The sequence below is a fragment of the Arvicola amphibius genome, chromosome 18 (genome assembly GCF_903992535.2).
Source record: "Arvicola amphibius chromosome 18, mArvAmp1.2, whole genome shotgun sequence".
In the NCBI taxonomy this organism is placed as follows: domain Eukaryota; kingdom Metazoa; phylum Chordata; class Mammalia; order Rodentia; family Cricetidae; genus Arvicola; species Arvicola amphibius.
Window position 1 is genome coordinate 12,181,356 of NC_052064.1, and position 16,938 is coordinate 12,198,293.

Here is a 16,938-nt window from a genome sequence, read left to right on the forward strand (position 1 = left end):
TCTTCTATTTCTCCTTCTCAGAGAGATCCAAGTGTCACCCTCCCACCCACACCCACCCTCTGCCTTGAGCCCTCCTTGTTACCTAGTTCTCTGGGTCTATGGATTGTAGCATTGTTATACCTAAACATAATAAAGACATTATACACCAAACCAATAGCCAACATCAAATTAAATGGAGAGAAACTCAAAGCGATTCCATGAAAATCAGGAACAAGACAAGGCTGTCCACTCTCTCCATATCTATTCAACATAGCACTTGAAGTTCTAGCTAGACCGATAAGAAAACTAAATAAGATCAAGGAGATACAAATTAGAAGAGAAGACATCAAAGTTTCACTATTTGCAGATAGTATGAAGTATACATAAGCAACCCCAAAAATTCTACCAGGGAATTTTACTGATGATAAACATCTTTAGTGAAGTTTCTGGACACAGGATTAACTTCCAAAAAAAAAATCAGTAACTCTCCTATTTATAAACAATAAATAAGCTGAGAAAGAAATCAGGGAAATAACACCCTCCACAATAGTCACAAATAATAAATAAATAAATAAATAAATAAATAAATAAATAAATAAATAAACAAATAACAAAAAATAAATCTTGGTGCAACTCTAACCAAGCAAGTGAAAGACCTGTATATCAAGAACTCAAAGTACTTGAAGAAAGAAATTGAGAAGATATCAGAAGACAGAAAGAGCTCTTATGTTCATGAATTGGTAGGATGAATATGGTAAAAATAGCCATCTTATCAAAAGCAGTTTACAGATTCAATGCAATCCCCATTAAAATTCCAAAATAATTGTTTACAGACCTTGAAAGAACAATACTCAACTTCATATGGAAAAACAAAGAACCCAGGATGGCCAGAACAATGCTGTACCATAAAAGAACTCCAGAGGTATCAACATCCCTGATTTCAAGCTCTATTACAGAGCTATAGTAATAAAAACCACATGGAATTGGCACAAAAACAGGCATGGAATTGAATTGAAGACTGAGACATAAATCCACACATTTCTACAGACACCTGGTTTTACAAAGAATTATACAGTGGGAAAAAAATGATCTTTAACAAATGGTGCTAGAAAAACTGGATGTCAGCATGGAGAAGAATAGATCCATATCAATCACCCTGCACAAAACTCAAGTCCAAGTGGATAAAAGATCTCAACATACACTGAACCTGCTAGAAGAGAAAATGGGGAGAAGCCTTGAATACCCTGGCACAGGAGACAGCTTCCTGAGAGAACACCAATAGCACAGGTATCAAGACTGACAATTAAGAAATGGGAGCTCGTGAAACTGTAAAGCTTCTATAAGGCAAAGGACACCAACAATGGGACAAAACAGCAGCCTACAGAATGAGAAAAGATCTTCACCAACCCCACATCTGACAGAAGGCTTATCTCCAAAACATATAAAAAACTTAAAAAACTGGGCACCGAAAAAAACAAATAATCCAATTTTGCAAATCTAAACAGAGAAGTCCCAATAAAAAAAATCTCAAACTCCCCCCCCAAAAAAAAACCCACTCTTAAAGAAATGTTCAGCATCCTTAGCCATCAGGGCAATACAAATCAAAATGACTCCAACATTCCATCTTGCATTGTCAGAACAGATATGAATCAAAAACCCAAGGGACAGCTCATGCTGGGGAGAATGTGGAGCAAAGGAAAAACTCCTCCATTGTCAGTGGGAGTGCAAACTTGTACAGAGAATTTGAAAATCAATGTAGAAGTTTCTCAGAAATTTGACAATTAATGTACTAATCTTTAGCATATATCAAAAGGATGCTCACTCATACCACAAAGACACTTGCTCAACTATATTGATAGCACCTTTATTTATAATAGCCAAAACCTGGAAACAATCTACATGCCCCTCAGCTGAAGAATGGATAAAGAAAATGTGGTACATTTATACAATGGAGTACTACTCAGCTGTACAAAACAATGACATCAGGAAATCTAAAGGCTAATAGATGTAACCAGAAAAACCATCCTGAGTGAGGTAACCCAGACCTAGAAGGACAAACATGGTATGTACTCACTCATAAGTAGAGAGCATATTTTAATTTTAGTGGACAACTCGTGCGGGAGGTCCTTCTGTCTATGTGTTGCTTTTATTGGTTAATGAATAAATCTGTTTCAGCCAGTGGCTTAGCAGAATACAGATAGGTGGGAAAACTAGGATGCTGGGAGAAAGAAGGTGGAGTCAGTGAGAAACCATGGAACAGACAGAGGAGAAAGACTTGAACCACCAGCCAGAACCTTGCCAGTAGGACACGAGTCTCATGGTAAATGTAAAATAATAGAAATAGGTTTATTTAAGATATGAGCGCTAGCAAGCAATATGCTTAAACGATTGGCCAAGCAGTGATTTAAATAATATAGTTTCTGTGTGATTATTTCAGTCCTGGGCAGCCAGGAATGAACAAGCAGCCTCTGCCAACAGATAACATGCTGTTTTAGGCTGATAACAAGGTATAGTGACTATTTTAATCAGATGTAAAAGCTAATGCAAATAACAACCCCTTAAGAACCAATACACACATTCTTTCAGATGTGCCTAAAAGCTGTAAATCTTACAATATATCAATTTTCATTTCGCTCCAGAGAAATTTAAAGTTGCAAAGAACTGAAAAAGTAAAAATTATGCATAACGATTTGGTGACATGAGCAAACTTACAATGGTAATACTCTCAATCTTATTCTTAAATGCTATAAATAAAAAGTTCATATAGACAAAAAGATGAAACTATAATTTTCTACCACAACGTTAGGTAGAAAAAGCATAATTTTATTCCCAAGGTCTGGCATAAATAGTTAGACATTCCTAGAGACTTCCAAAGCTGTTGACAACTTGCTTTCCTCTAAATCTTAATGCTATTTTCTGTTTTAAAATAAAGTCAATATGAGAATTCTACAATTTACACTTGAGTTACTTTAACCATAATTTTGAAAACACGCCAGTAAATTTTGTGGGTTTGGAAACAGAAAGGCCTTGTCTTCATCCCCATTCTTCCCAATATGTCACTCCCAACAGTGCTGAAATTCCCTAGGAGAGCGTTTTCTGTTTACTGTGTATCAGAGGAATGGATAAATATGTAACAACCCTCTCTTATGGGGCAGGGATGTCAATAGCAAAGATAATACTGGTCATTCATATATTTTCCTGAGCACATTTTGGTTGGTTGGTTGGTTGGCTGGTTGGTTGGTTGGTTGGTTGGTTGGTTGGTTGGTTGGTTGACTGGTTGATGGAGGAGAGTTATCTGTCTATATTACTTTCATTGGTTAATTAATAAAGAAAACTGCCTTGGCCCTTTAAGAGAACAGAAAATTAGGTAGGTGGAGTAGACAGAACAGAATTCTGGGAAAGAGAGGGGAGACGCTTCAGGCAGTCGCCATGATTCTCCTCTCCGAGATGGCCGCAGGTTAAGATCTCTCCTGGTAAGCCACACCTCGTGGTGCTACACGGATTACTAAATATGGGTTAAAGCAAGATATGAGAATCAACCAATAAGAAGCTACAGATAAAGGGCCAGGCAGTATTTAAATGAATACAGTTTTCGTGTAATTATTTTGGGTAAAGCTAGCCGGGTGGCAGGACACAGCCCGCCGCTCCTTCTACAACTGGTTGGTTGGTTTAGTTTGAAACAGGGTGTAACTGCAGCTCAACTGCCCTCAAACCCACCATACTTCTGCCTCAGCCCTGCAGTAGGGGAGGTGCGATCATTCCTCTCTCCACGGGTAAATTTTGCTTATTAATGTTAATACTGTGCTTAATGGATAAATCTATTAGTGTTCTGGTTCTTCACTAGAGGTGGGTTTTTTTTTTTTTTTTTGACCCTCTCCCTGTCTAAGGACACATGCACTGTCTGGAAAGATAGTTGGCTGTTACAGAGAGCAGGATTGGAGGAGTCCAGAGCATCCAGGCTAAAAGGCAAAGATGCTATACACGCGTAATGGACAGGACGACATCTAAACAGGGAATTATAGGACCCCAAGTGAATAGCACCAACAGTGAGACACCTCCATCCTGTGTCGTAAGAGGGATAATCGTATTGACACTTCTTAATTTAGATTTGGAATTCTGGATAGAACCCACATAGGAACGAAAGTTTCCATTACTATATCCATTCCAAAGCTTAATTATTGTTTTAAGTATATCTTGACTGCGATGCTTTAAGACGTAAAGATGTGAATGTGGTTTTTTTTTTTTTTCCAATGTGCTGGAGTTTTAACGCGGTTTTCATTTTCACTAGGTACCACTTTCGCTTGTTTGAAATTCTGAGTCTCAAGATAATGAAAGCCTTAGCAACAAAAACCGCTCGAGACATTGCTAACTCCTCTGATATAAGTCACAACCAGAACGGTCGGTCCTTAGTCGTGACAGGCCTTTCTGCATTTTTGGATGCTTTGTTCTTGGTCATGCCCCAGATGCTAGCCAGATAAATCCAAAGCACAATGAAAAGTCAGGATGGTTCACGGTGTGAAGAAACAGGCCTCACTGACAAGTTTTTATCAGGATATTAGAGAAAGAGAAATTAAATGAACCGACCAAACAGTTTGGATTTGTTGAATCTCTCCACAATAACACAGAATTTTCTGATTCATTTTAATCACTGTCAAAACAATATTGCTCTTTTCCAGATAATTTCTCTTGCGAAGAAGCTTGACTATTTAATCGAAGTCAAGTGGAGATAAAAAAGGAAGTAAAGTCCTGACTTGAGAGTCCATTGACCCAAAACACCCTGGAGAATCTGGAATTTTCCAAACAGGGCCAGTGGGAAGCACAAGCGTGAGAAAACTCAGAACTTTAGACTTGGTCTTCTAGGGAGCACTGCCTTGGGTGAAACAGTACATTCGAGAAGCAACGTTTAATTATTTTCTGGAAGGAAGACTAAATAAAAATTGTAACTAGATGCACGGTTATCTGACATGATAAGTTTAGAAGAATCTTTCACAAGAATGTGGAGAGACCCTGTGTCGAGTTTTATTTGAATATGCTGTTAGTATTGGTGTGGCCATGTATGTGTTTAAGGCAACTTTGTCCCCTCTGGGTTTTCTGTCACAAGGAGCAAGCACTTCAGATGCCTTTGGGAAAAGACTTACAGAAACAGTCACACATTTTTCCAATCACACCGTCCACTGGATCTTTCCCACGGCTTCTTCCTCTTTTCAGTGTTGATCCTGACAATCAAGTTTGTAATGTTTGAAGCTAGCAGGACTTTTCCACATAAGTCAGTTAGCTGACTCCAAACCTGCATTCAGAACTGCTACCGTCCACAGAGCCCCTGGGCCGCTCCCTGCAGGACACGGGTCCCACTATTTCACTGAATAGACAGGGTTTTAGTCCCGAGGGATGACAAGCCTTGCTTTCCCTTACCCTCTGACACAGCCTTCAGAGAGCAGATTCAGTTCAGAATATGTGAGCTAGGTTGCTTTTATATCTCACAAACAGTGAGCTAGAGAGCTCTGAAAGCCACTGACAGAAACTTTAGAACAACAACAAGCCCCTGCTTTTCCTTTTTTTATGTCAACTGGGATTTTTCTGGATCCCACATTAATATTTCCTGCCCTTTTCAAGGCTGACTAGACCATGCCCATCCCTTAGCAATAAAAAAAGTAATTCTAAGGACAATTACATCCAATCCCTTTTTCTTGTTTTTAATGTTCCAATCATAGTCCTGTTAAACTGTGTTTCCTTTAACAGTCTCGTGTACCTGAACAATGAATTCGAATCAGTTCCACCCCATTGCCCTCTCTCACCTCCCTCCCCCTCCTGCTGAAAGCTTTCTGTCAATAAGGTGCCCCCACACCTCCGCTTCTACTTTTGTGTGTATGATCCGTGGCGTTTAATCAGGGTTGTTTTCGTGAGCCCGAGTGGAAGGTTATTTACTAAAGCAAGTGCAATTTAGGGGTGGCTACACGACTGAAGAAAGCCACACTCCTTTCCCAGCAACCATTAACTACCAATAGCCCAACAGGGATGGGCGTGGCCTCATGAGCCCCTCCTCCTTCCAGGATAATAAGGGGCTCATGGCAGGACTAATGTCGTGCAGGTATTATGCAGGTAGCCACAGCTGCTGCGAGTTCATAAAAGCAATGGCCTTCTCATGGCCGGAAGAAGTCTTAGGAGAGCAACTCCCAATCATACAGCTCTTACATTTTTTTTGCTCCTCTTCTATAATGTTCTCTGGGCCTTAGAGTGTTATATTTGGCACTGACCCCTCAGCAGTTGCTTCTTCTCCGCACTGGGACCAGTTAGATATGGGTCTCTGCATTGCCTGCCACTCACCACCATCCAAAGCTTCTCTGCTGAGAACTGAGAGCGGCACCAACCTACGGATATGAGGGTTTGGGAGGCAGTTTACATGTCTGCTTAGCAACCAACAGTAGGTTCCTCCCCAGGGCCCAGGGCCTCTGCAGCCTACTGGCTCTTCACCAAGTTTACTGTACAAAGCATGAGTTCCCTCCTGTGAGCCAGGCCTCAAATCCAGTCCAAAAGCAATTAGCTAGTGGTACAATACTTGTACCACTATTACACCCATGGGAACATCTTGCTGGCAGGTCACTATTGTGTTTCATGGTATCTGTGTCTGGATGAGATGATGAATGACTTTTCCACCCCAGGAACCTGCACAGAACTTTCGACACTATGGAAACTAACCAGCAGGGCTGAAGCTTCCAGCTATGGCGACCATGACTTCCACAATAGGGTCTGACGATCAAGATACAGTGGGAAATGAGAGCACCAGCTATGGCAATAGCCTGCACTGTTTGGGGGCCTCTGGGGTCTCTCTGACAGGACGGGAACTTTCCTATATATGGTACTGGGATTCTTTTTTTTTTTTTTTTTTTTTGGTTTTTCGAGACAGGGTTTCCCTGTAGTTTCTAGAGCCTGTCCTGGATCTAGCTCTTGTAGACCAGGCTGGTCTCGAACTCAGAGATCTGCCTGCCTCTGCCTCCCGAGTGCTAGGATTAAAGGCGTGCGCCACCACAGCCCGGCTGGTACTGGGATTCTTATAAAACAACATACGGCCGCTAGGATGAGCATCAGCCATCCATGCAGAGTCCTTCTATTCAAATCTTGGCTTTAGTCACACTTTTCAATAAGCTTATACAATAGCTAAGTGTCTGAATGGCCTTTGCCGGGATCCTTAGTGCTGGTTTGCCCTCCCTCTGGCCATTAGATCTTCCTCTCCCACACCCCTCCTCAGTTAACTGCTCCCATGCCAAGTATTCCCCTCTGCACGTCCACATCACTTGCGTTCTGAGGCCCCCTCTCTCTTTGTTTTCTTTTTAATTTTTATTGCTTTATAAATAATACCATTCAAAATTTCCACTTCCTCCCCTCCTCCCATTCCCTCCAGCTCCCCCACTCTCCCTCCCCCTCCAGTCCTAAAAGAGGGCAGGGTACCCTGCCCTGTGGGAAATCCAAGCCCTTCCCCCCTCCATCCAGGCCTAGGAAGGTGTGCATCCAAACAGACTAGGATCCCAAAAAGCCAGTACATGCAGTAGAAACAAATCTCAGTGCCATTATCATTGGCTTCTCAGTCAGCCCCCACTGTCAGCCACATTCAGAGAGTCCAGTTTGATCACATGCTCAGTCCCAGTCCAGCTGGCTTTGGTGAGCTCCCATTAGCTCAGGCACACTGTCTCAGTGGATGGACCAACCCCTCGTGGTCCTGACTTCCTTGCTCATGTTCTCCCTCCTTCTGCTCTTCAACTGGACCTTGGGGGCTCAGTCCAGTGCTCGGTCCAGTGCTTCGATGTGGATGCCTCCTCGCTCTTAAGGACTTTTTCTACTCTCTCCTAATGCCCTCTTTCTATCCTCTTGGCCTCTGAAGGCACCCCGCATTAAACACCATCCTCTACGAACTGATAGCTCCGATCTACATGTGAGAGAGAACACTTGATGTTTATCTTTCTGAGCCTGGATTACTTAACACCAAATAATGTTTTCCAGTTCCATCTATTTTTCTGAAACACAATTCCATTTTTCTTCACAGCTGAAGTAAATGCCGTGACATGCACGGATGGCATTTTTCTTAACCCCCCAATCAGTTGGTGGACACCTAGGCAGGTTCCACTTCCTGGTGACTGTGACCAGAGCAGCAACAAGCCTGGATGTCCATGTATCTCTGCGTTAGGATATAGAGTCTATGATGCCCATGCCCAGGAGTGGCATAGCCGGGTGCTATCCAGTTCTAGTTTTAGCTTCTTGGAGACTCCCACACTGATCCACGGCAGTTAGATCAGTTTCCCCAGGCCCATAATGACATTTGTTGTCATTTGGCTTCTTAATTCTGACTAGGGTAAAAAATAAACTATCAAAGCAGTTTTGATTTGCAGCTCCCTGAGGGCTGGGACTGTTTTTGAAACGCTTTTGAAAATTATTGTTAGCCATTTACATTTCCTCTTTTGAGAACTCTGCTCAGTTCAACAGTTCATTTTTTTAATATTTATTTATTTAGTATACAGTATTCTGCCTGCTTGTATGCGTGCAGGCCAGAAGAGGGCGCCAGACCTCATTACAGATGGTTTTGAGCCACCATGTGGTTGCTGGGAATTGAACTCAGGATCTTTGGAAGAGCAGGCAATGCTCTTAACCACTGAGCCATCTCTGCAGCCCTAAACAGTTCATTTTTAATAGAGCTGTTTGATTTTTATGCTTTATTTTAAACTCTTAGTATATTCTAGACACTAATCCTCTGGTGAAGACGTTTTCCCATGTTGAAGACTCTCTTCATTCCACACTTCTCTTTGAAATACAGAAGTTTTTGATTTTGTAATGTCCCACTTATCAATTGTTGACCTTAATTTTACTTCCTGGTGACTGGGGCTCTATTAAAGTAACTCTCTACCTTCAAATCTATTCCTTTACCCTCTCTCTGTCTATCTACCCTCAAATGTACAACCTACTTTTTCCTCTAGAGTTTTCTGGGTTACGAGGTCTTCAAGGACCGGTAGAACACATTCTTTTTTTAGTGACTTATGATCTGCAATTTTTTAATTCAGTATTATGATTATCATATAAATTACTCATTTTCTCGCTGCTATCCAGTAGTATCAGTTATTTCCGCTGTTTAAAATTGGAAATAAAGAGCGAAGATGAGGAAGCGCATGCCTGAGTTCTCTGTGTGTCTTCGCTGTCTAGTGCAAGGTAATCACCTCTACCTCTCCACGGCTTATCTTCGCACGGAGAAAGCGGACCGAAATCGGGATTTCCCGGGGCTACACAGAGAACTAAACAATGCGGCACGAGTGGATGTCTGGCGCTCACGACCCTGCTTATTTAGAATCACTTTTTAGATGAAGTTTGTTGATCCAGATTGGCTCACTGTTTTTGGAAATGAGAGCGTGGTGACTCACAGGAATTGGGGGGTTTGCCCAAACGCACAATGGGCTAGAACGGAAAGCACGGTGGAATTGAAGTTTTCCCAAACAAAAAGATCCTTCCCCAACCAGCCCTTCACAGGCAAAGTCCTAACGACTGAAGCCCTTGTTAAAATTGTAAGGAGGTTCAGCTCTCCCCTGCCTGGCCGAGGTTCCCTTAGCCCCTGCAGGTGCCGATCCCGCACCGCTCCCACTCCCTCCAACTCCAGCTCTCCCAGAAGCCAGAGGAATAAGGTCTCCTAACTCCAAAATCCGTGCTCTTGGCACAGCCGTACATGTGAACACAAGGGAATCTTCTTCACAATAAAGTTGTATCCGCCTGCCAAGTTATCAGGAAATCTTTTAAGAATGCGAAACAGAACCTGTAATTTTAGATCATTGCAGGACAGCCTCAGGATCGTGAAGAACAGGGCCGGAAGCAAAATTAAACGCTCTAAATATTCTCTGCTATTTTGTGTGAGAGGTTGCCAAATGAGATAAAAAAAAAAAAAAAAAAAAAAAAAAAAAAAAAAAAAAAAACCAACTCCGCCTGTGAAGGCCTCTGCAAGCAAAATGCCTGGGTGATCAGCTCTCCAGCTGAAAGAACAGACGCGGGCTCCGACCCAGGAGCCCCTACTTCAGGACTCTGGGGGCTGTGAGCACTGGTGTGACCAGTGTCCTCTCTGAGCATCCACGAAAGGATACCTTGGCAGCCTTGTCATTGGTACCCGTACACTTGACACACAGAAATCTCAGGTGTGTTTCTGCTGTCATTGCTCCCTTGAGGACACCTGGATTGAACTGAGCCGGTCACAGACCTCACGCAATCATCAGATATTTGAATCAAGGACTCTTGATCTCAGTTACATGAAAGCGCAGAGAAAGAACCACCAGGGTCTCTGCTGACTCTTCCAATAGCTGCGCTTCCTGAGGCCCAGCTGTATCTTCCTTAAAGACAACACGATGCTATCCATTTCCCAAGTAAGTTTGATGGAGCAATCAGAGGTGGATTCTTTATATGAAAAGAAGGAACCAAAGGAGCTAAAACTACCCTGAGCCTTCCCCTAAGGTTTCCTGTTAAGCTCCAGAAATGTTAATTCTGGCTTTGGCAGAATGAATGTCTATATAAACTCTTTCCCATATGGAGATGTTGATAAAAGCAAAAGAAAACTTGAAGAGGAAAAAAGAAAAAGAAAAAAACACCTGTCTCGATTCCACAGAATAGGATCATGAGCTCATGGAAGTAGGAAAGCACAGAGCACATATCCTCAACAAAAAATCATCAGAGGCAGGGTCGCAGCTTGTTTTCTAGGGGATGGGAGCGCTCTCTCTCTCTCTCTCTCTCTCTCTCTCTCTCTCTCTCTCTCTCTCTCTCTCTCTCTCTCTCTCTCTTTGTGTGTGTGTGTGTGCTTTTGTTTTGGTTTTGTTTTTTTTAGATAGGGTTTCTCTGTGTAGCAGCTCTGACTTTCCTGTAGACCAGGCTTCCCTTGTAGACCAGGCTGTCCTCAAACTCAAAAGATCCACCTGCCTCTTCCTCTCAAATTCTGAATTAAAGGAGTGTACCACCACCATCCGGGACTTCTTCCTCTTTTTACTTCAGTATCTTTTTGTGTTTGAAATTAAAATAAAATTATATCACTCTCCCCTTGCTGTTTCCTCCCTTCACTCATTCCCATGTTCCTTGCCTAGGTCATGCTTGTTCTCAAATTCATGTGCTCTATTTCTTTAATTGTTGTTAAATACTCTCTCTCTCTCTCTCTCTCTCTCTCTCTCTCTCTCTCTCACACACACACACACACACACACACACACACATATCCCAATATATAAATAGTACCTGTTTCTAAAAGCCAATCAGAGCTTCCAATTACATTTCCAATTTAATCCAGCCTTGTCATTGGCTGGGCCCAACGCTGCCTAACTTAGATACCCTTGGCTACCTCTTTCCTCATCTCTATCAGTTTGCTTCTTCCTCAACTCCATGAAGATACACTGCTCTCTCTCCTTCCTCTCAGACACACAGCTACCTCTGGATCCTAGCACTTGCAGGTCTCTATCAGAACATCTATATGGCCTACAGATGATTAGCTTTAGGGTACAGGCACTTCTCTCTCAGTTCATCTGCTCAGAAAAGGCCTCCCTGAATGCCGACCTAGAAAAATAACTCACTTTTGTCTTCATATTCCGGTTAACTGTTCATGGTACTTACACAGTCAAGCTGCTGCGTCCTCGTCTGTAGCCCTACAGGACTGCAGTTCTGACGATGGACAGGAATTTTGTGTGCCTTTGTTCCTTGTAGAGTTCACTGTACTTAGAAGGAAATGATATGTAGTTGAGTCCTGTCAAATAAATTTATCTAATTTGTTTATAAATTAGATAAATAGGCACTTGGCTGAAACTGAAGACAGAGACATTTCCATCGGCAAAAGCAGGGTAAAAATATGGAATGTGATGGCTGTGGCTCTGACCCTTCCTCCGATCTCTGGTCATACAGTAGCAGAGACACAGCCCTAGGGAAGAGTCCCAGAGGACTCTGAATGCACAGAGGAAGCAGTAGGGAAGGGCGCACAGTGAGGAAACACCGAACCAAAGCAGGACTGCAAACCAGCTGGGCAGACTTCAAACTTTACATCTCTGGGTTGGTTGTCAAAATGCGCTTCAGCTGTCCAGCTCCTCTGTTCAGGTTTAACTGCAACACATTCTTTCTTTTGGACTGATCCCACTTGCTGTTAGCAGCTCTCCTTGGCAGGTATCCCACGACTCTGGCACCTCTATAACATCTTGGGTTCTCCAAAGCAACCCAGGCTTCAAAGTCATAGCGCCACAGATAACCTCTCTACTAGGCCTCCAGGCAGGGAAATCCCTGACACATGCCTGGCCTCAGGGGTTTTATTTAACAACTCCTTTCTTCTATCCCAACCCTAAAGCCAGAACCATGTGGCCCAAACTGCCGAGTTCTACCGCTTACTGGGGCTGGAACATCGTCGTCCCCCCCCACCTCCCGCCCCCATTCAGTTACAACTTCACCAGTTTTCCGTCTTTCACTGCCTAAGCTTGGCTGTCCTGAAACTCACTCTGTAGACCAGGCTGGCCTCGAACTCACAGAGATCCGCCTGCCTCTGCCTTCCCAGTGCTGGGATTAAAGGCGTGCGCCACCACCACCCTGCTTTAAGCTTTTCTTCAGTTCCTTTTCACAAGTTGGAAATTTAGCTGGGTGAGATCTTGCCCTGAGGTCACCACACCCTTTATTCCATTTCTTAATCTGTTTATTTCCTGGAACAGAGGATTTAGCTCCATTCCACTTTTTCTCCTCAAATAATTTTTCCTTGCTCAACTTGCTCCTTTTTTATTATATATCTTCATTAGAGTTACCACCAGTATCCACATGACAGAGTCTATACTAAGCTGTTTTGAGATTTCTTCTGCCAACAAAATTAATCCAAAACTCTTCACTTTAGCCTCAGGCAGACTCTTTGGACAGGGGTAAAAAGCAGTCACGTCCTTCCATTCAAACTATCACAAGAATGACTTGTAGGCAACATACTAAAATTCTTTTCCTGTGAAACCTCTTGAGTGAGCCCCCCCCCCTCAACAGTTCAAATATGTTGGAAGTATGAGGTGTGTTTTTTGATTTTGATTTTATAGTGGATTACAGTTAAGAGATTGCATGAATCTCCAAAGAGACCTTGAACTTTTAAACATTGCTGAGACTGTGAGAGATTGTGAGGGCTTTTGAAGTTGGACTACATGCACTTTGCATTATGATATAGCTATAAGTCTTTGGGGCCCAGGGAATGGAATGTGGAGGTTTAAAAGAAAATGCGCCCCCCCCCCGCCCCCCGCAAAAGGAATGTACTATTAGGAGGTGTGGTCTTGAAGAAAGTGTGTCTCTGTGGGGGTGGGGTGGGTTTTGAGATTTCATATGCTAATGATACTGACTTCCAGCTGCCTTCTGATCAAGACCTAGCCAGCACCACATTATGAAGATAATGGACCAAACCTCTGAAACTGTAAGCCGCCACCTCAATTAAATGGTTTTTTTGTTTTGTTTTGTTTTGTTTTGTTTTGTTTTTTGTAAGCGTTGCGGTGGTCATGGTGTCTCTTCATAACAATAAAAATCCCTAAGACAGCAGTTTTCATACATTAACTTTTTCTGGGAGTTTTCTAACCTTCACAACCCACTTGTTTGCAACAGAATGTACCAAAAGCAGTAGTTCAACCGCCATTCTGATTTGCACAGCAATGGTGGATTGAATTGTAATATGATCTCTAAACAAATACGGCTAGGGTACAATAGAGGCACCCATGCCACACAAGAGCAGGGACTTCCCTGCCACTCCTACCAAACCTGCTGGGTTCTCATGTGCCTTTTGAACAAATGAGTGGATACCTAGGTAGATAGACAAATATCTAGTTTGATGATCATACAAGTTGTTGAGTGAATATAAAATTGCTTCACCAAGCAGTAAAAAAATTAAAAATGTATTCTTAGAGAATAAAAATTGTTACAATCTTTTGACAGAAAAAAATATATCAAAAACCTTTAAAACGTACTTCTTTAACCTAGCAATTTTACTTCTGGAATTTCTGCAAAGATACTAATCATAGATGTGCAAACAGATTTTGCTAGAAGAATGTTGGCTTTGTGTGTAATTATAATCATGAAAATTTGAAAATGACACAAATGTCTCACAATAGGGTCTGAGTAAAACAAGCTGGGAACAAGTGTGCGGAGAGGTACAATGAAGCCATTAATGTGCTGTGAAAATATTTGGGAGGTTGAAAAGTAATTATAGCATAGCCTTCAATTTAAAATGCATTCTACTTTTAATGTACCACAATGCCAATTTATTTAAAATAAATATGGATTTTTACTCAAAAGAAGTCCAGAGGGAAATATAATGAATGTTTTTAGGGTTGCCCTTAAGTATTTGAATTATATACCATTTTTGTTTGAGTACATTTATACCTGTTCTCCCAAATCATCCATAATAAGTACATATTAGCATTTGATAAAAATGTTGTGTATATGAAAACTATATGCTAAAGAGTATGGCCCCTGTGTGCAGAAGACTGGAGAGAAAGGCGTCTATTTATACCATGAGAGAGAATAGTTTGTATGATACTTCTTAAAGATACGGTCCCATCTTGCTGCCTTGAGGAGCTAATAAGTAACAGCTCCTTTTCCAGTGAAGCAGTGGCAAAGGGCTGCAGATGGGGACCAAGGCAATAGTAACAGTCTTAACAGCACACATGGAGTAACGGTTCTCTATGGAAGGATGCGGGCAGAATGTACAGGAAGACTGGAAAGATGGGGACCAAAGCAATAGTAACAATCCTAACAGCATACACGGGGTAACCGTTCTCTAAACAAGGATGCGGGGAGAACGTACAGGAAGACTGGAAAGATGGGGACCAAAGCAATAGTAACAGTCCTAACAGCATACATGGAGTAGCCATTCTCTGCAGAAGGATGTGGGGAGAACGAACAGGAAGACTGGAAAGATGGGGACCAAAGCAATAGTAACAGTCCTAACAGCATACATGGAGTAGCCATTCTCTGCAGAAGGATGCGGGGAGAACGTACAGGAAGACTGGAAATATGGCAGTGATGATGCATCCTGAGGCGGCATACACAGGCAGGTTTTGTAGTTTTAAGGCACTAATCATTGCACTAATTTCTGATATTCCGTAATCAGTATTTTAAGACTGATGCAACTATACTTATATAACAATATCACAAGGGGCTCACAAAAGGAAACATTTGGAAACACATTTCACACTTAAAACCTGATTTGCATCAAATACTGATTTTGAAAGGCTAAAAATTTAGTAATATATATATATATATATTTTATTTCTCCTTATCACAACTTTGCCCATTTCTCAATTCATTTCTCTCATCTCATTATCACACCAAAAACTACTCTTTTTTCTTTCAGTCCTACATGGTAAATTTATGGATCTCTGGTAATCCAGTTATAATACAGCCTACGCTGTCTATTTTTGCTACCTAGGAAAAATCTAAAGGAAATCGAGTCTTTGACTCATAAAGCCACTGCTAAGCTTACGAACTCCTTTCCATTCAAACTCCCACCAAGCATAAGTTGATTAAAGGAGAAAGGCGTTTCAGGGCTTAGTTCCCACTTCTACCTGATTTGTTGCAGAGCGGAATGTGACCCCGTACACTTCAACTCAACCCCGGGGATAAATTCCCGAGACCTAAAAGTTGGAAAGGAATCTTCACTGTCTTAGTGGAGAAAGTATAGCCTGTGCCTTGCGCTCTGATTTAAGAAAATCAAGAGTTTGTCAGTCTAGGAGAACATTCCAACCTGTGAGATTACAAAGCTGAGTGTGGCAGCCTAGGCCAGCAGACACCATTTGGTTTTTCTCTCTCTACTTAGTAAGTACCTCTCGACTAACTACAATCAGTGCATTTTACAGAAGAAATAGCTCCCGGGGCAAGAGTTTAAATAAATATTAATTGAGAAGTTCAGGAAACTCCAATAATAGACTAGGAAAGGACCCAAGGAAGGGAAGGCAACCAAAAACAAACATTCGGCAAATGTTTTAGGTTTTATTGGCTCACAAACCACCCCTACACCCACTGACTTAAAAACAAACTTGTCCAGTCTCTCAGGAGACTGAACCATCCAGGCGCTCCTTGTCTGGGCCTGCTCCTGTGAGCTCTACGTTCAGTTGGGAACTCTCGAAGGTCTAATTGCTCATCACGGGCCAAACACAACAATTGCTCTGGGGTGTTTTAAAGAGAAACACTCATCTTGAAGTTATCACTCATCTTCCAACAGAAGGATTTCAAACAGGGGTTCTCAACCTTCCTAAGGCTGCCACGCTTTAATACAGTTCCTTATGCTGTAGTGACTCGCAACCATAAAATTATTTCATGGCTACTTCATAATTGTAATTTTGCTACTGTGATGAGTTTTAATGTAAATACATGATATTCAGGACATCTAATAGGTGATCACCAAAGGAGTTGAGACCCACAGACTGAGACCCATTGGCTTAGAATTCCAGGAACCGAAAGAAAAATAAGCAATAACTTAATCAGCAACACTTTCCAAGATTTTGAATGGGTCGTGTTTGTTAATTGCCCAAGGACAATACAAGTCACAAGAGTGACTAGGCTAGGAGTTTCAGTTAGGAATTTGCAATTGTGTGTGAACGGGGCAAAATTTATGACTAGCTGGCAACCACCACCACCTGCCACACTGAGTGATTGGAATGTCATCTGATAGGGAAATTCAGTATTAAACTAAGCTTCAGAATTAATCTACCCAACCCTTGGGCTATTTTTACACAAGCTCCAAGTCATTGGAAGGCTTCTCCAGGATGGCAAGAGCTCAGCAATTGTAGCAGACATGGACAATTAGAAGTCTCCTAGAACAACCAGAAACAGTCAGGGTTTCACCCCACACATCTGGCTTCAGAGTTCATAAGCCCGACAGCTAGGCTAGCTCAGGCCCACCATGATACACAGAAAGCAACTTTGAAAACGAAAACATCTACACTTGTAATGCCAAACTGATCAGTTG